The sequence below is a fragment of the Canis aureus genome, chromosome 10 (genome assembly GCF_053574225.1).
Source record: "Canis aureus isolate CA01 chromosome 10, VMU_Caureus_v.1.0, whole genome shotgun sequence".
Classification (NCBI taxonomy): domain Eukaryota; kingdom Metazoa; phylum Chordata; class Mammalia; order Carnivora; family Canidae; genus Canis; species Canis aureus.
Genome location: NC_135620.1, coordinates 75168963 through 75188788, shown reverse-complemented (window position 1 = coordinate 75188788; position 19826 = coordinate 75168963). Strand labels below are relative to the sequence as shown.

The window sequence follows — 19826 nt, the reverse complement described above, 5'->3', positions numbered from 1 at the left end:
GTTTTGCTCGCACCTCAAGGCCTGGATGAGGGAGGTGTGGAATCAGAGCAGCGCATTTCAAGCCACATGATCCAAAATGTGTCTCTTATTTTTAAACTGGGCGTATTTATATATTCAACAGTTACTTTTTATAAATGCAAATGGAATAGCAATGAAAATCCTCCTCTGTCTCCATGTCTTACGCAGACTCCTCGCAGCCTTGGGCAGCCCTAGGCTCCCCCATCCCGCCGGGATCACGCCCACCGCTGGTCCGGGGTGTAGAAGGGCCAACGGCTCTGCCTTCGCACAGGCCCGTGGCGTGGTGACCTGCTAACGTCTCAGCACTCGGAGATCACGCTGACTCCGAGAGCCTCCTCCCGTCAAGTATCTGACCGAGCGCTCATGCTCTTTGACGTTGAGAAGGTGAGGGGGGCATGAGGACTTGGATCCGACCAGCGGTCTACTTGGCCAAGGTTAGCGCGACATCCCGCTCAAAGTCAATGGCAGCTTCCCTGTCAGAGTCTCTTGGGGAACTTCACATATTTTTTTTGAATTTTATTTATTTATTCATGAGACACAGAGAGAGAGAGAGAGAGAGAGAGAGGCAGAGACACAGGCAGAGGGAGAAGCAGGCTCCATGTAGGGAGCCCGATGCGGGAGTCGATCCTGGAGCTCCAGGATCAGGCCCTGGGCTGAAGGCAGGTGCTCAACTGCTGAGCCACCCGGACATCCCTGAACTTCACGTATTCATTCAGCTAACACTATGGACTCTGCACGCCACGTGGTGCTCAGGGGTCAGGACTCGAACGTCACCCAAGGCGGCTGGTCCTGGAGTCCGTGTGACTTAGAGTCTCATGTGCTGTGGACCCGCCGAGGGATGCAGACTCGGCTGGAGCCAGCAGGTGATGGAGGAGAAGCTTTGGAATCAGGCCTGAGTTTGAATGTGGGACTCACCGCAGGTGAGCTGGGTGACCGTCGGTGCGCCGTTCCCCCCCCTTGGACACCAGGCTGCTCATCTCTAAAGGCGGGTATGGAAACGCTCGCCGTATAGGGCTGCGGCCCAGACGGGAGAGGAGAGCCCGAGTATGGTGGCTCTCTAGGGTAGCTCCCCTCGTCTTTCTGGGCTTCCTGCAGCACCATGTTGGGGATTGCTTAGAAACAATTTGCTTCGGGGAGCTCCCAGCCTGGACCAGAGCTTCCAGGGGGAAGCGGCCTCCCTGGTTCTCTGCTGAGCCCCTGGGGCTCAGCACCACACCTGGCCCATGCTCTACGTTGGACCCATATTTGTCAATCACTGATTCAATGGTCACGGGATTAAAGAGCACAAATGCGAGACGGAATCCTTGAGGGAGGTAGCTGGGGCAGCAAGGGGCAGCTACCAGGTTAGTGCTGGAGTTTCCACGAAGACTGGGAGATGAGAGGAGGGAACAGCATGCTGCATGGTACCGATGGGGCATGGGGTGCAAGTGGGTCGAGGGGTGGCAGGAGTTGAGGCTGCAGTGGCTGGCAGGGCTGGTCGGGCACATGGAGGACTTTGAACTTGACTCTGTGGGGACCATTGAAGGGCTTCGGTCAGACACGGTCAGCCTTGAATCTGGGGAAGATCACCTTGATGGATGGGAGGGATGCAAAGTAGAGGCAAGGAGGCCAGTGTGGGAACCGTTGCCACAGTCTTGGGAGAAGACGGCCATGGCTTCAGGTCCTGGCAGTGGGAATGGAGAGAAGAGCGAGGTCCAGCAGAGGCCAAGGCTGCACAATCTATGGGACTCAGCGGTCGCGCAGTGTCCAGTGCAAGCTCTGAGGCCTGGGACGTGCTTGGGAGGGAGGGTAAGCCCTTGATTTCTGTCCCCACCAAGGGTGAAGGGCTCTCGCATTTCCCCGTGAGGGCTGGGTGGTCCCTCCTCAGAGCTCCCTGTTGAGGCGAGAAGAACCATTCTGCCATTTCTTTGCTCATGGGGGCTGTCAACCTGGTAAACAGAGGTGTTGTCAACTGGCCTTATTGAGAAGTAGTTTAAATTAACCTTGACAGGTGGATTAATAAATAATAAGGCCTGAATGGCTTATAAAGAAATCAATTACGCTATAAATCTTAAAAAAAAAAAAAAAAAAAACACGTGCTTGGCTCCATCTCAGCAGAGCTGCAGCATTCTTGAGCAATTCTGAATGGGCCCAAACTCGATTCCAGGCAATCTCGTCGCTCAGGGAGTTGGACAGGACACAGTCAGTGGCGTAGATCACCCTACGTTCTGGGGATGGCTGAGGGACAAATTGTGGAAAACAAGATAATTTACCGTCATTCTCTACTTGTAACATGCAGCCGATGATCCTGAGTGCTTCTCTTTCCGTAATACCCCTACTTGGCCGCGGCTGGAAGCCACCCAGTGTTCACGTGACCCGGCGGTTCCCAGCCCTTCCAGGCTAATATTTTGTGATGCTCCCTTTATTATCCTGAAATAGAATTCATAAATTATATGACCCACCTAGACATCTCATTTTAAAAATCTATATAATGCCCGCACGGCCAAGTAAATGAAAAATAAAAGGCAAAGTAATTTATAATAAAATAATATGTATGTTGATATGTGAATAAGAGGGTATGACTGGACCGGAAGATGTAATAGCAGTCGGACGATTGCTTGATGGAAGCCCGAGTGACTGGGTGGAATTGGCCGCTCAGGTATAGGAGCAGCGTGGCCTCCAGAGCTCTCATTTCCCCAAACAGCAGAGATCTCAGCAAGACCGAGAGTGATCCCTCCTTTATTTGCATGGGAGCTGCGTTCCCGGAAAGGCCTGTGTGTATCAGAATCAGACAAGGTTCCTCGTATCTCTGTGTGAGGTGGAGCTACAATCTGGGCTCAGGTCGCCTGAGCGGGGCGTTTTCTGCGGATGTCAGGTGGGACATCCCAAAATCAAGGCAGGTGTGGCCCGGTTCTTTGTCAGGCTGAGCCATCCCGTGTGCCGCAGGCTGGGTAGCGTGTGAACGCCAGCGCTGCCCCTTCCATCGGTTACAGCCACCAAAATGCCCCTGCAAACGTCCAGCCGCTCTCTGGACGTAGACCTGCCCGTGGTGAGATCCACGGTTCTAGGCTAATCCCCTCACGACCTGGGTGGAGACATGGAAGGCTGGAGAAGAGAGGGGACTTCCCAAATGTCCAGTTGGGGCTTCCTGGATTCCAGGGCCTTCCCATTGGCCTTCCTCTTGCCTGCAAAGTGGGGCGCACAGTGGGCCTTCCCGCAGGGCCTTTGTCACCTGGCCTGTGGCGGGATCCTGTGCCTGGTGGGTGTCCACCTCCCCCCTGCATGGGATGAATTCTAGGCTTCTGGCCTCTGTACCTGTTCTTAAAGTGAGTCTCATCTGCGTTTTAAGGCATCGCCATCCCCCCCTTCCTAGCGTCTTACTCTAAGCAAGGCGGGTGAAGTCCTGTGGATGACGACGTGTGTCTGGCGATCTAAGTGGGAAATCTCGTTTACCTTCCTGCTGCTTCCCCAGGAGTTCTGGGGGAGTCCAAGCACACCCGCTGATACCGTCCCACGCTGATCTCATAGACAATCTGCCTCAGTGTGTGTCCCCAGGGCAGCCGCGACTATCTCAGCATTCATACGCGCGGACGCCGTCATGGTCTCGGATACCTTCCTGATGTAAAGCTTCAGGCGGCCAAGACCGATCGGAACCGGCGGAGATAGTGACAGCTTCGTTCATATTTGCCTTAGCGAATTGCCGGGTGGTTTACTATTAGTCTGGAGGGTGTGTATTATTCTAGGACTCCATAATTCCTAGATTCCAGAATTCAGATTCTAGCACCTATCCCTTGGAGTGGCCAAGATTCTGTGACCTCACACATCATTTTATTGTGCCCAGAACCAGAAACGGCCTTTCCCGCATCCTCCGTGGGCATTTTTGGGAATGACTGTGGCTGTCCTTGTCCTGTCGGCATTGTCTCTAGGGCCTGCTCCATGGCACCCAGCCCCCCGACCCATACCCCACATGACACTGACCCCTTGATGATCCTTGAAGGGATTGTCATTACCACTTTGCAAATGAGGAGACCGAGGTGCAGAGAAGGGAGGTGACTCAGCCCAGGCCCCAGAGCTAGTAAAGGGTAGAGCAGCTCTCAAGCCCGGCTCTCCTCTAGTTCAGAGATTCCAACTGCACAGACTGACAACAAATGCAGGACACCCCCGGGTGCTGTCGCTCCATGTGCAGGGGTCTTGGGGGTTCACAGGAAATGGCCCCTGCCTCCCCCAACTCAGCATCTCTCCCCAAGAGCATTGTGACCCCTTCCCTGTCTCCAGGCCCACCCCTCCATTCACCTGGACAGGTGGGGAAACTTCCGTAATGGAAATCTGACCGCACCATGCTTCCCACAGTCCCTCAGTGGCTTCTCCTTGTCTGTGGTTCAAAACCCTTACCTCAGAATGAAGACTCTGGCCGTGGACCATGAACCTCTGCAGCCTCCCATCCATGCGCTACACTTCAGCTGCAATGAGCTTTCATCCCTGTATTAGTTTCCTGTTGCTGCTGTAACAAATTCCTATGGGCTTGGTGGCCCAAGGTGCACATTTGCTTCCTTATAATATAAATTATTACCTGATGGTTTTGGGGGGGTCCGAAGTGTCGAAGGGGTCTCTCACTGGATTGAAACCAACATGTCAGCAGGGCTGTGTTCCTTTCTGGATGGTCTATGGGAGAATCGGTTGCCTTTTTTAGCTGTTAGAGCCCGTTCCTTGGCTCTGGTCCCCTCCTTCCATCTCTGCACCAGCAGCGGCCAGGGGAGGCTGCAGTTTTCCATCACGCTGACTTTCCTGTCTCCCCTCTTCTGCTTTTAAAGGCCTTTGTGACTCTATTGAGCCCACTCGGGTAAGTGCAGACAGCGGATGAGCAACCTTGATTCCTGCTTGGCTCGTAACACTGTATTCACGGGTTCAGGGGCTTGGGGCAGAGACATATGTGGGGGAACATTGCTGTGCCTGCCACATCTCCCATGTCCTCCCTGGCCTCTGGGCTTCTGCCTGAAATGCTGTTTCCCCCTTTTACAACAACTAACATATTTCATTGCTCTCTTAGGCCCTGGATTCCATGGTTTCTCCCTTAGAGAGTCTTTCCTGAGCACAGAGAGTTGGTTACACTTTCCTCTATTGTGCTCTTTACAAACACACACACACACACACACACACACACACACACACACGTTTGTGTTCAGAAAATAGGGGACTGAATCTAGTGGAAGCTAGAAGTTGGGAAGTCCCCGGATTGGAGTCCACCCTCATCCCCATAGGACCTCAGCTAGAGCTTGGATTTTCTAAATCTCTAAAATGCAAAAATAAACTCCTACCATGTTTTTTTCTCATTGATTATGACAATAGATAATTTTTTTTGGTAATTATCTAATCAGCCAGTTTGATTTTGGACGTCCTCTCATCCCCTCTCCTGGACTCAGTTCTCCAGATCTGCAGAATTAACACCAGGAACTAGCAGGACTCCGTCTTACTACAACTAGGTTCACACTTCAGTGCATTAGCGCTGTCTCATGTTCAAGTCCAGGGCCGCTAGGGGTGCCGCTCCACAGAGTTCTCAGGGACCCAGGTCGCTTCCCGTTCAGCCCTCCATCATCTCTGTCTGTGGGTGCTCTTTGACCTCAAGGTCCAAGGAGACATTCTAATGATCATATTCGTGTCACAGAAAGATGGTAGAAAAAAGAGGCTTCCAAAGAGCAAAGGGTACTCAACAGCTGTACCTTCAGAGAGGTTTCTGGAAGTTTCCACCCAACACTTGTGCTTATATTCATTAGCTCAAATGAAGTCACATGACATTCCTAGCTGCAAGGGAAGCTGGGTGGATGAATTCCACTGTTGTGAAAGAAGCGGAGCATGAATGCTAGGAGGTCTCCAGTGGCCTCTGCCATGAGCTCTAATTTCCCTTCACACATTCTGGGATCTCAGGTCAAATACCACCGCTCAAGGATTAGGAAGGTCTAGGTGGGCAGTCTGGGGTCTGTCGCGGATGTGTTACGGTGCGTCATAAAGGAGTCCAGCATTAGCACAGAACCGCAGTGAATCTGCAGGAAGGCGGAAGGCTTCCATCTGAAGCCTGCATGACTTTGATTGGCCACCATTTACATAATGACCTTCCTCTGCTGCCCTCCAGCCTGGCTAATTGATGTGGGATACTTATGTTGAAATTACATCACTGGGCTTAGAGACCTGGGAGGCAGTTACAGCCCCCTTCAAATAGGAGACCGCACATACTGGCTCTCTTGGGGAAATGCCATGGTCCTGATGTAAGCAGCAAGAATGTCCCCTCCCTCCCTCAAAAGCATTCCAGTTTGGATGAAAAATCATACAATCAGCCTACCTATAAACACGGCAGCGTACGTGCAAGGAAGGGGCTAGTGGCTCATATTTGAGCCTCAGGAATATCAAATCTAGAATTTTTTGTTTGTTTTTTGCTGTTGTTTTAGGTTTGGTCCAATGGGGAGGTAGAGAGCGTGGAGTCAGGAGATAAGCTATTTGGGATATCAGTCTTCTCAGGACAAGAAGCCTTGTGGGCAATAACATCCCTTTGTCTTTTTTTCTTTTTTTTAAACATTAGGTTCTGTCCCCAAAGATCACTTTCTCAGTGGCCTTCCACCTCCTTCAACCACCATTCTCTCCTTACCTGGCTGTTTTCTACCTAGAAATGATCTCGTGGATTCATTAGCTCGGATGTTTATTTTTATGTTTTTTTTCCAACACTTCTGCTGCTTTGCATCCATGCTACCTATGATCACAGGACTCATTTTGTTTGCTTTTGTGTCCCAACTGTTCTAGGACATATTATCTGTGATTGATGGGTGGGTGGATGTAGATGGTTAACATAGTGTGATGGAAGGTAAGAGAATTGCGAAGAGACCTAGAAGCCACAGAGCTTTGAAACTCATATGATATTTCTGAAAAGCTTCTCTGCAAGGGACCTGAGTTCCTGACATGGGGCAGGTCACATGGGTGGTGAGGTCCACAAAGACCTTATCAGTCAGACGGGGCCAGAGCGTCAGGGGAGGATGGGTGCTGGTGATGCTGCTGTATCGGTTTCCTGGTGCTATAACCAAGTGCCCGGAACCAGGCGGCTTACAACACTGAGTTTATCCTCTCACGGTTCTGGAGGCCAACAGTCCAAAATCAAAGTGTCAGCAGGGCCGTGCTCCCTCTAACGACTCCAGGGGAGGATTTTCCTTACCTCTTTCTAGCTTCTGGTGGTTGCTGGCAATCCCTGGTGTTCCTTGGCCAGGGGACACATCACTCTGTCATTGCATGGCATTCTTCATGTGTGTGTGTGCCTCTCTTTCCAAATTTTCCTCTTGTGTAAGGACACAGGTCCCCAGATTGGAGTGCACCCTCATCCCCATAGGACCTCAGCTAGAGCTTGGATTTTCTAAATCTCTAAAATGCAAAAATAAACTCCTACCATGTTTTTTTCTCATTGATTATGATAAAGATGAGCTTTAAAAACTCCAAAGTCTCCTGCACATCTAAGTCGTGGACACAAAGAAGAGGAAAAAGGGCCAGTGGTGTTTAGTTAAACCAAGAGTGGGTACATGCATAATGTGGCTTGTAGGATCCAAGGCTCACGGGGATTAGGGCACTGAGTTGAAGGTAGCAGAGTGCTCAGCATGGGAGAATCATCGTGCCAACTCCCATTTCTTTTTCTTGGGATTCTGGTCCTGGCTGTTTGTGCCTCAGAGTGAGATAACGGAGCCCTTCTGTTTCCTCCAGCCGTTCCCTCCCACCCCTCTTGGGGTAGTGCTGAGGACAGCAGGAGGCTTTGCCTTACAGGCAGCAAGGGGACCGCCCCAGCCCTGAGAACCATGGTCATGTCTTGGGGTCACACGGCCCAGGGCAGGGGAAGGTCTGGAGTCACTGATGGGTGCGCTGGGGTGCGTGTGAATGCGTGTGCGTGTGTGCACTGCTCGGTCTGCTTTCTCCATGGTGACTCAGGTGCTTCTCCACGCTGCGCACCCTTGTGTTCTCAAAGCCTTTCACACCCTGCGTTCTGTGCTCTCCTCGCCACAAACCCAGGAGGAGCTTGGTTTTATTCTCCCCATTTTGTAGGCAAGGAAACCGAGCCCCAGCATGAGACAGGAAGGCATGGCTGGCCTAGCCCAGGGATTTCTTCACCACGTGGCAGCTTGGGCCACGTCCCTGTGGCTCCATCGTGGTCTCCAGCCTTGGTGCCAGCAGCCCTCTTTTCAGCGCTTTTCCTTTCCTTCCACACTAGTCTCCCGAGTTCCACAGCCCTATTCAGTCTCCCCTTCCCCGAACCAAGCGCTGCACAACCTTCAGGATCGACAGAATCATTCTCATCTCGCGTTAGTCCTGTTTTTAAAACTAGAGGTTTAAGTGCTTGAGAGTAAATATTTAATCACGCAGTGATGCACTTTTCCAAAGCCACTGGTACAGGGCTAAGCACATGGAGCTGCTCCCTGGGGGCCTGGGGGTGGGTAACAGGGTAGCAGCGGGGCCTTCTATGGGGTGCCTGGGCCAGCAGGGAAGACGTAATGAAGCAGAGTCCAGAGGATGGGTGATGGCTGAGGGGGAGCAAAGAAATGCCAAGTAGCTGTGCGAAGCCCCTACAAGGTTGGGGGCAGCATTCAGGAATGGGTAGGGGCCCCCCAGGCTATCGCATAGGACCCATAGCACTGTGCAGTGGATTTGCTGCTGTTCCCAGTTCGCGGGGAAGGAAGAGTCTCAGGGAGACCCCATGGCTTGAGCTGGGCAGAGCCAGGATTTAAACTCAATTCCTTTGGGTTTCAAAGCATTTTCCAGAAGGTTTTCTCTGGCATCGGGTTCAGAACATCATCTTGCACACAGTAGGTACTCAAGCAATGCTTACGGAGTGACTGACTCTCCCAGCAGCTCTCAGAGCGACAGGGCAGCTGGTGGGAGCGTGTTTATTTGCATTCACCCTCAAGCCCCTGACACGTCCTGAGCTCGGCGTGACCCTAAGCGACAGGAGAGGCGGCCCAGGCTCCAGGGAAGGGCTGCAGGAGGTGCAGGCGGGGTTCAGATGGGGCGCCCCTTCCCCGTGCCCGGCGCCATGCTGCTGCTGCTGATTCAAATAGAGATGGTGCCGGGAGGAGGTACCGGGGGAGCCGGGGGCAGGGACGGAGGGCTGCATTTCATCTCAGCGTTTGTATTTCCCCAGAGCGGATCCCACCGCGTCTCAGCACCGATGGAAGGCGCTTAACTGAAATGTGTAATTGCAGCCTCGTTCATACCTGGTCTTGGGAAGCAGAGAGCCTCGCGACCTTTAGAGGCGCGGGTCTTTAGAGGGGGTCCCACAAGGCCCCGGTTCGTTCTACAGCCGGTTACAGTGAGTTCAGCCTCACCCTGCTTGTAAGCCGTCTATTCGATCTGAGAAGTTGGCAATTTGTGAGGTCACCCGAAGGCCATGGGTGCATGGGCAGGCCTCCCCCCGGCACGGCTCATCCTAACCGGCATGGCAACCCCGCAGAAATGGGTCTGGGACGCTGTGGTACCAGATGGATCGTGCAGTGGAACCCAGTCAGTCCCAAGGAAGCCCGAGAGCTCCCTTCACCCCCGCCCCCCCCCCACCAATTCTCCAGGATGCGGTGCAGCAGGTGCCCCTGGTAGGTGCCCCCCACCCCGGCAGCGCCAGCACTGGCAGTATCTACTTTGGCCCCAGGGTTGTGACCTGACAGGGGACCCTGGCTTTTGTACTACAGATAGATGTGTCCTTGTGGCCTTGGGCAAGTTTTTCATTGGGGGGTGGGGGGCTCAGTTTTGCCATCAGTACACCGAGATCGCTCGATTGCTCTGTGCGAATTGCTCCTGGACCCCTCTTGGTGGGGGTGGTATTCCCCAGACCCTGTGGGTGGAGATCTACACGTGGGCAGTTTGCACCCTCTCCATCACTGCCCGTCTTCCGGGCCCCTTCCTCCTTTCACAGCTCCCTCTCTAGCTCTCATACTCTCAGAGCCCTCAGCACCCAACTGTTTGTGTTTTCCAAACACATTTACGCCCTGGACACTTTGTTCTTGCTCTTTCGTCTATATCCTTGGATGCCTTTTTCATCCTTTGGACGTTACCTGCCCCTGGAAGGCTCCTATTCATTCTTCAATACCCAGCTCAAATATGCTATGTCCTTGTCCTCGTTTGTCCAGGATGGTGAAAACAGCCTGCCGTGCAGAATCATTAGGTCCAGGTTTGAATCCTGCTTCTAACACACTTGGGACCCCGGGCCAGCCATCAAAACTTCCAAACCCCAAATTCATTAATTGCAAAAGACAGAAGTTCACCGACTCAGAAGACCCAACACGCGCTGGGGCTAAGCATCATCTTCTTTCTTGGCATCTAGGACGGAGTTAACTTCTCCCTCTGTAACGAGCTGGCACCGTGTTTCTGTAAAGGGCTACAGCCTAGATATTTTAGGCATTGCAGGCCATATGGTCCCGGTTGCAAGGACACAACGCTACCGCTGCAGCGGGAAAGATGCCATGAACAACGCGTCGAGGAAGGGGTGTGGCCGTGTTCCAATAAAACTTTATTTATAAAAGCAGGCAGCGGGCTGGACTTGGCACATCGGCTGCGGCTCGTCAACCCCGGCCTATGGTGTCTCAGGGACAGACCCGCACGCGGACCACCCTGCTGGGCTTACGTCAGCCTCCCTGCTAGGCGGTGCCTCTGTGGACAGCGGGGCTTGTTCATTTCTCTCTGTGCCTCTAGGACAGGCCTGGGACACGGACGGCCTCGTTTGGTTCTCTCAGCAGCTCGCAAGGCAGGCACTGTTTTATCCCCACTTTCTAGGTGGGAACGCGGAAGCTCAGAGACGCATGTAACGGGGCTGGGAAGTGGAAGCAGACCCGCTCCGGAGCTGCTGTCTCCACCGCAGCCTGCGGTGACCGGGGCGTGAAAGCCTCGTAGCCATTAGCTGACTGAGCCTTGCAGCCCGCGACGCCGCGATTTCCTCTCCTGCATTCATGTGTCTGGTTTTCAGAACCCAGAAGAGGGATTTAACGTGCTCTCAAGTCACCATTTACCGAGCATCTGGCCCTGTCAAGTTCTACCCTCAGACCCGTTCAGACGTCTCTGGATCTCGATGCCTTTGTCTGCCGTGCTCGCTCCCTCTGGCACCTGCTTTGGGACCGACCACCTCTCCTCCCCCGGCCTTGCCCTGGCCAGTGACGCCTGTGGAATTAACTTCCTGTCAGTGAGTAAAGGCCCGGGCAGCATTTGAGTTAGAAGTTGTGCTGGTTCCTATGGGGCTTGGCGAAGCCTGTTTCCTGGGGATTAAGTCCCCGGTCCTGACAGTTGGAAAACCAAAATCTGTTAACTTGGCACCTGGAAGACTGACGGTTCTTGGAATTGTGGTCCAGTCCCTGAGTACACGCGGCTCGAGTCAGCAGGAGCGCGTCCGCCTGACTCTCCCGAGGCACAAAGTACGGGCAGCAGAGGCGGAGGGGGGAGCGTGCACGTCCGGCTTTGCACCCCTGGCGCCTCCCGGGCCCGGGCCTGTGTCCAATGCTGTGTGCATGCACGCTCCTTGCGTGTTCACCGGGCCACGTGGCATTGGCCCCACTTCTCAGATGGGGAAACTGAGGTTCAGAAACTTGCTCGAGGTAACAAAGGTATTAGGAGGTGAAGCCAGAAGTCACACCCGAGCCCCTCGTTTAACTGCAGTCCACAGACCTTCAGCCGCTGAGCGTGGCCGACCAGAGCGGAAGGGCAGGCAGCTGCCGGCTGCCAGGGCGGGGGGGTGCAGAGGGCGCTGTGCATCCCAGGACTGGGGGCCGTGCGCTGTGGACCCGCCAGCCTTGCCGCGTACGGTGACCTAACACCTTCACAAGGCGGCAATTTCCTTCCCATTTCACAGATTGAGGAAAGGCCGTTCAGAGGGGCTGCGCATTCCCTCAGGGTCGCAGGGTAACGCTGAATCCAGGGATAACGACCCCAGACGCGGACTCTGCTCCTTGGAGCAGCTTCCTGCCGCCCTTTTGGAAGCACGAGGGGTATTTAAACCGAGATGTCTGAGCCTGAGCCCGCAAATTTCTAATTTAGCCAAGTTGGGGGGGGTGGGCAGAGCTGGGGCCCATGCATCTGCACTTTAAAGCCTCCCCTCGGAGACTCCGCAGCCAGAGGCTGAGCCCCGCTGTCCGCGTTGGGGTGGAGCTGAGAGAGGAGGCTCTCGGGCCTCTCCACTCCCCGGGAGGCTGTTCGTACAGGAATCGAAGCAGTGATGATCATGTCTTAAGGTCAAGGGTAAGGATGAAAGAACACAAATACTTAGATCAGAGGTTTATCCAGTCTGAAGTCACGCAGGCGTGGGGGCCTGGAGTCCTGAAGGTCCAGCGGGGAGGGGACAGGTGGGAGGCCGCGAGGGGGCTCAGGCCCAGCCCCACCTGCCTGGGGTCAAGCGCTTGAGTCCTGCAGCCGCAGTTGTCGCCTGTGGTGTCTCTGCTCTCGGGTTCCCCGTCTGCGGCGGGAGGATGGGGGCGTCCGTCCCGGGGCTGACAGGAGGATGGACAGGGTGCCGAGCTCCTGGAGCCGTGCCCGGGGCGGCCAGCTTGCAGTCCACAGCCGCGGTGGTCGCACCCAGGTTTTCCCCGATCCGCCACTAACACTCGGTGACCCAGGGCCAAGGCGTCCCGTTGGCTCAGCCATCCGAGGAGGGACGGGGCCCAACAAAGCTCCCGCGCTGGGCCTCCCGTGGGGCCGAGGGACACTCAGGGCCGACTCCAGTGCCCACACTGCACCTGCGCCCATGCCCCTGTGGGCCCGAGAGCAGGAGTGCAAAGGGCTGGGGGTCCCAAGGAAGGCAGCTGATGCTGCCTGGAGCCACCGAGCTTTGGGGCCGCGGGCGCGGCGGTCCTGCGAAGGGGACGACCGCCAGCGAGTGTCCAGCCTATGGCAGGCAACCCGAGCTGTGCTCAGAGCCGCGTGCGCCGTCCAGTACCCGACCGTCTGCCCATGCAGCCCCCCGTGTTCAAGGCGGTCGCCTCCCCCCGAGCTCCGGCTCTTTTCCTGTAAGGCTGACGACCTCACTCCAGGGAGCAGGGCACGGGGAAGCCCCTTCTCGTACTTCCCTGGATAAAAGGAAATGCAAAAGGAAACTTGATTTGTGCTCGTGCCAGCTGATCCCTGAGGTCCCCGCTGCTGTGAGGTAGACGGCGGAGTCTGCGGAGCACAGCGTTTGTTCCTTCCTCAAAAATCTTGCGTGAGCGAGACCTGCAAGAGGCACGGTGGAGAGTGTCGCGGTGACCCGGTGCGCAGGCAGCAGCTGGCACCTGCTGGGCACCTGCTGGGCACCTGCCGCATGCCGAGCTCAGCTCCAGGCTCTCTGTACTGCTCCTGTTCTAAGGTCCCCCGCCGTTACCCCGGGATTCCAGAAAAGGAGACAGACGCGGAGAGGTCGGAGGACGTCCTCCCGGTCCCGAGGCTGGCAGGTGGCTGATGAGGCAGCCGTGGCGCCGACGCGGGGGGCTCAGGTCTCGGGGGCGGGGGGCAGGGGGCGGGGTGAGGACCGCAGGCCAGGGTTGGTCAGGGCTACGGGGCGTGAGGCAGCCTGGAGGAGGCGCCTGTCCCACGCCTAGAACCTCGGGGAGGACTTTCTGGAGACGACAAGGAGCAGGCGAGACCAATTATGGATGAGAAGCCGAATTTGGAGGGTGAGGGACGGGAGAAGCGGATCGGGGTCCCCAGCCGGAGGGAGGCGTATGGAGCTCTGGACCTACGAGAAGCCCGGGAGCACTAACGGGGTGGCAGGAGGAGACTCCCTGGGCTTCTGTTTCCTCCTCGCCCGAAAGGGCTGCTTGTGAGGACGGAACCGACGATGCGTCCGCAGGGCTCGGCCGGGCCCGTGCGCTTGGAGCCGGCGGCTCTGGGCCTGCCAGGGTGAGGCGGTCAGCACCTTGCTCCCCGGGCGGGCGAGGGCGACTGCACCGCAGGACATGCCGAGGGGCCTGGGCCTTCCCCGCAGGGCGTGGGCAGAGCTGCAGCGGGGGTCAGAGCCTTGGCTGTGGACACCTGCCACCCCGGGCTTCGGCCGTGGGCCAGAGCCAGGGCCTTGAAAGGAAGGCGAGGTTCTGGAAAGCCAGAGGGATGGTTGCCTACGGCCCTGACACCGAGTCCAAGGCTTTTGCCGTCCCAGCGCCCCCGGCACCCGGAGCGGGCACTGCCCTCCTCCCCGAAGGCCCACTCACTCCGCGCAGCCCTCGTGGGGACCCACGCTCGGCCCACGTGGGGACGGCCCTGATTGCTGGTCACACGCAGTTTTGCCACCCGCTTGCTGGGCAACCTTGGGGACATTCACTTGAGGCCCCGAGACACATATGTGGCATACAACGTAGGGAGGCATCAGGCTGAGGCTCCTTGCTGTTTTTTCTTCCCCAATGGAATCTATTTCGGGGTACATTAGCTCATAAAAGAGACAAAAACGCCCTGGGAAGAAACACAACCCCCCCCTCCCCATTTCCAGGAAGTCCTTGATCATTACAGGTAAGTGCACAGAGCTCCTCGGCGTCGTCCAGGCGGCTGTAAGGCAGCAAGGCTATTCACGGGGAAGTTTTGCACCGTTACACCTCAAGGTAAGAACCCACGAGGGCAAAAAAAAAAAGAACCCACAAGGGCAAAGTGTTTATTCATGTACTTTGACCCCCTTTTCCCAAGGAACTTAAAAAAAAATTACAGACACGCACTCGTGGTTCGTGGGCCGGGCCGGACATCGCGGTCGCCGTCTTTAGAACCGCGAGGGTCCAGAGAGGCTAAAGGACTCGCTCGAGGTCACACAGGGAGTCCGGCCTCAATCCCAGGTCTGCTGACTTCGTGACGACCTGTTCAAGCGCCGGACCCCGTCCACGCAATAAAGAACCCGGCGCGAAACGCTGATTGTTAAGGAAGGAAAACGGCTATTGAGCTGCGGACGTTGACGTTTAGCCAGCCAGGAATCCTTAATGTGGCCAGGCTTAAGGAGAGCTCTATTAACCTGTCCATCAAGGCTTTACTCCTAAATGGATTTATTGAGAAAGGGGAAAAGACGAGGGTAGAGAGAACACGGCGGCGGAGGCGCCTGCCCTCTGTCTGGGGGAGCGAGGACTCTCCGGGAGGACGAGATCCGTGAGAGCAGGAGGAGGAATTTCCGAGGGCCCTGGGGCCGGGAGACGGGGGAGCGCCGGCAAGCGAGCCCCTTAGCTGCGTGCCATCAGACACTCGTTTGCTTCTCTGAGCATCAGAAAAATGGAAATGCCCGTAAACCGTGGAGCCTGGCCTCAGAGCACGCGCCGACGCCGACCTAGAGTCCCCCCTGCCCCCGTATCGTTGTTGCTGGAGCGAGCGGGAGCCAGAGAAGGGGAGGGGGTGGGCCCTGCCACCCCCCGCCCCCCGCCCAGCCAACTAGGCCATGCAGGGTCATAGGGGACGGCAGAGAAAGGGCAAAGAGGGCGGCGCGGTCAGGAGAGAGGTCCCGAGAGAGAGGGTCACGTGCGTCTCATCAGGTAGGAGCAGCGCCGGGATTCGGGGGCAGGAGGGGCATCCAAGGGTGCAGGGGGGCATTTCAGGTTTTCTTCTCAAGTGGGGCAGCAAGGTCTAACCCCCCTTGGGCAGAGTGGCCAGAGGGTCTCGTGTGTCCTACTTGCACGCTAGCCCCTTACCGTTCGCGCAGGCACCCCACCAAAGCACAGCTCCAGCCCAAGTCGCCTTCCCCGTCTTTGCTCCGAGTCACTGGCCCTCACCCACTCGTCATTCCGCACTGACCCTTCGGTCATCAGACGTGGCCTCGGGCACTGCCATCCAGCCAGGAGCGGGGCACCCACCGCCCAGGTGTGTAGGCGAGGCGAGCGCTGTGGCCCAGGAAGGGGGCTGTGGGCGCTCGGCGGGGCCTTCACCTCGTCGGGGGGAGGAGACGGTGATGGCTGAGCTGGGGCGTGGACATTGAGTAGGAGCCATCTGGGGCCACCCGAGGCAGGGCGTCATTCCGGGAAGAGAGGGTGCCAGGAGCAAAGGTCCACACAGCAGGAACCCCCGGCTCCTGTCCAGATTCAAGCCACGTGAGGTTCCCGAGATGTCAGAGGTGGGTTGGAGAGGGGCGGGGAAGCTGCGGACGGGACGCGTGGGCTCACGTTGCGGAGGGCTCGGGCCTCGTACCTGGGGGCACCGGGGAGCCGCGTGCGAGACCAGGCGTGGGTCTGAGAAAGATACCCTGTGGGCGGGGGGGGGGGGTCGGGACGGCGCGAGGACGGGGCACCAGGGAGGAGGCTGCCCACGCACACGGCTCCGGGGTCTGCCTTTGGGACCCGATCCTTGGCACCGCCTGTCCTGACCCAGACCTTCGCCCTGCTGCTCAGAGGTCCCGGGTTTCCACCCTGAGTGTGCGGCCTCGGGTGGTCCTCGCTTGTGAGCGGGTCCTCGGGTCCTCCCGCCCGGGCAGGCTGGCGCCCCGGACACAGAACCCACTACCCTGGCAAACAGGCAGTGGGAACACGCACAAGGCGTCAGCTGAGTTCCTGGGGAACAGAAAACTCGACAAGTCACCCTTGGGGGCTCGGGTCTGGGGCTTGCACTCATTCATTCATTCATTCATTCATTCATTCATTCATTCCGTCCTTCCCGACTTGATATAGAAGAATCCGTCGTGCTGAGGCTCTGCATGAAAGGTAAGAATCCTCTCATGGGGGAGCAAGAAGAGCGGGGCTCGTTGTAGCTGGGCCAGGAAGGGTTTCCCGGAAGACGTGACAGCGCCGTGCTGGCTCTCGGGAGGTGAGAGGCCCTGCACCGGCGCGGAAGGCTGAATGGCATCCTGGAAAAGGCAGTCGTGTAAGGGAAGGCCTCAGAGCAGGCAATAGCACGGCACGTGAGGGCAGCCCAGCTGGGGGGCGTGGGGGGTGTTGGAGAAACCGAGAGCCCCGGGGACTCTTGCCCCATCCCCACCGCTTCCCGGCTGCGTGACCCTGTGCACGTCACTCGACCTCTCCGAGTCCCAGCGATCCTGCCCACGAGATGGGGGAGCGAAGTGCTCCGCTTGTGACGCGGTGAAAAGGAATCAACGGGATGGTATTTGAAGAGCACGTAGCGCAGTCGACGACCGACGGCTGTTATTATGCCAATTTTTATTTTCAGCTCCTTGAGGTTCGAAATAGAGTCTAAATCTGGTCCTACAAAGCTGCTCCACCTCGGGTGCCAAGTCCCATTGATCCGTACCAGCGGCCTGGAGCAGAGAACTGTGAGGCTCTGCACGGATCAGCAGGAGCAGGTGCCGCGATCCATTAGTGATGTCTGTCCAGGGCGGGGAATGGCAGTGGGGACGTCTGTGCCAGGGGCTGTGGGCCCCAGAAGAAGGGCTGCTTAGGAGCTCGAAGGTGCGAGCACGGGCCGGGTTTCAGGAGGATACACGGGAAGGGGTGAGCCCCGTAAGGGCAGGAAGGTGTGGGACGGGTGGGCAGGGCGGGGAGCAACGCGACCCAGCTGAGCTCGCATCTCGTCCTGTTGGCCACGCGACATCCTATTTCGGGGGCCCCGGCATCACAGGCCGAGGTGCTAGGAGCTCATCGCGTATCAACTGGCTACAAAACAAACGTGTGTCCGCTTCCCCGGCGAGCAGGGGCCCCCGGAGCAGAGTCCGGGTGAGGAGGGCGGGAGGCGCGCGCTGCGTTTACCAGACCCCCGGGTCGCTGCTAACTTTCGGGGATGCTAAGCTGTTTATTTTGGGAGTCTTTAAGCTTAGTCAGTTGGTATTTAGAGACAGCGAGGAATTTTGGATTTCGCTCCCGTTCCAATGGAAAAGAGAAAAGAACTTAAGTGCCTTCCAAGTCCCGGTAAGTCAAACGAGGACAGCCTGGCTCCGATCTGCTCTCGTGCCCCACTCCCCGCCCCCTCCCAGGAACAAGGAATGACAAGGATAAGCAGCATAATCGACGCGCTGGGCCACCAGTTAAAGCTTCCCCTGGAGAACGCCCGACAGGGAGACTCCCCCACGTTAGTCGGTGCAGAGGAGCGTCCGGCGGCGTCCGCGAGGCCCGAGGAGGAGGACGGGCCGCTCCAGGGTCCTAAGGGGGGGGGCTCCTGCGTCCTTGGCGTGGGGCTCTGACACCAGCCTTTAAAAGGCCTCCCTTAGCCGCGCCGTTGATCTAATGAAAAGCGGTAAGAAGTCCGGCGAGAGGAAAATGTGATCACAACGTCCGGGAGCGACACCTACAGCAGCAGGGGAGGGGCTCACGTCACCGGTCACCGCCGTCCCGTCCGTGAGCCGCGCTTGATGGCCCTTCCATTGCTTCTTTGCCACGGTCCCTACCTGGCGAGTCCCCGTTTCCACCAAGGGCCGAAGACACAATCTTGCGCGTCCATAGGACTCCGTGACTCTCAGGTTTAAGTGTGATTGATTTGGGGTCCCCCGTAGGTGCGTCAAGATCCTCGTCATCTCCCTCCTTCCCCTCTCCTCCCCCAAGTTGGGGGGGGTGGGCTAATTCCCAGCGGCCTTACTTTTATCTATCAGCTATTGGCAGTGGGTGTTTGGGCCTCGCGGGCGTCCGCGGGCTGCGGCTTGTCCCGCGAAGGTCCTCGGCCTCCATCCAGGCGCGTCTATGGCTGGTGGTCTTGTTCCGCCCGTGGTCACCAGTCCCTCCGACTTCCTCCCCTGCACCCCGGCGGCCACGTGTCCTCAGGGCCACCAACACTTCATGCCGTTGGTGTGCTTCCTCGGCGTCTCCTGCTGGTGGCTGGGAGTCTGTCCCTGGCTCAGGCACCTGGACGGCTCGTCAGCCTTGGTGGCTGTCCTGTGTGGGGGTCCTGGTGGCCTGGCACCTGTACCTGCTGCTCCCCAATCCTCAAGCTCTCTTGGGTTCCTATTGTTCCATCCCAAGTCGAGTAGACTGGACTGTCGGCCCCAAGATTTTCTGCCGCCCTTGATATTCATGCTTTTTGCATCTGACTTTGTTTTTTTTTTTTTTGTTTTTTTTTTTTTCATGAAGGCAGGTCACCCCCTTCCCCGCTGCCACCTCCCTGCCCTGCTTGCCTTGGAGCTCGTCCACGTGACTTGGTTTGGCCAAGAGAACGAGGCAAACGTAATGGCGTGTCGTCTCCGAGTCTAGGCCTTCGTAGACCCTTCTCTGTTTCCACTTGCCCTCTGGTGCCTCTGCTGTCGCCAAGAGAACATTCCATAGTTTTCCCTCTGATCCAAAGAGGATGGTACACGGGGCAGGCCTGCTTCAGGGAGGCCCAACCTAAATAAATTGACCCCCCGCTGACCTGCAGATCTAAGAACGTAGAAATGTATTGTAATGCGTCATCCTGTTTGTGGGACGCCCCGGGTGGCTCAGCGGTTGAGCATCAGCCTTTAGCTCAGGGCATGACCCTGGGGTCCCGGGATCGAATCCCGCATCAGGTCCCTGCATGGAGCCTGCTTCTCCCTCTGCCTGTCTCTGCCTCTCTCTGTGTCTCTCATGAATAAATAAATAAAATCTTAAAAAAAAAAAAGATTTTGTGTTTGTTACACAGTATTTATGTGTCAGGGAGCAAGTGATGCACTCCCACACCCAGGACTTAGCTCGGGAGGCGGGGCCCCGGGGGACCCCGAGTTCTAGGATTTCTCCTCTTCCCGTCGCCCCGTCACAGTGCATTCCCTTTTTTTCCGTGGAGGCAAAAACTTCTCTTGAAGCACTGTCCCACTTTCCTCCCCCGTCTGGGGTTTTTTATCCTTTCCGCTTGTCATCCAGGTCTTCTCAAGGTGTAGGTCGTAAGGGACAGAGTCACGGTTACAGACGCCAAAAGTCATTTCCTCTCTCTCGGAAATCCTGTCCTCCTCAATCTGCAGCAACAGTGATGTGCTGAACCCACATCTGCTCAGAGACACGGCGACTGGTCTCGGC

General features: G+C 56.8%; 2 long non-coding RNA genes across 3 annotated transcripts in view; one reads left to right on the top strand and one right to left on the bottom strand.

Annotated features, from left to right (window-relative positions):
• LOC144322748 (uncharacterized) overlaps positions 1–19397 on the top strand; it is a 69004-nt gene extending 49607 nt beyond the window's left edge. The window contains exon 4 of the long non-coding RNA XR_013388395.1: positions 18930–19397. This is a non-coding gene — a long non-coding RNA (uncharacterized LOC144322748). The remainder of the gene's footprint in view (positions 1–18929) is intronic.
• On the bottom strand, positions 534–3793 carry LOC144322747 (uncharacterized). Of its 2 annotated transcripts, none has more exons than XR_013388391.1 (3): positions 3451–3793; positions 2271–2427; positions 534–1946 (listed from the first exon to the last, which is right to left on the bottom strand). It is a non-coding gene; the product is annotated as an uncharacterized LOC144322747 (long non-coding RNA). The 2 variants fall into 2 exon arrangements; XR_013388390.1 differs by having other exon boundaries at positions 536–1681; positions 3451–3790.
• Positions 19398–19826: the final 429 nt, after the last annotated feature.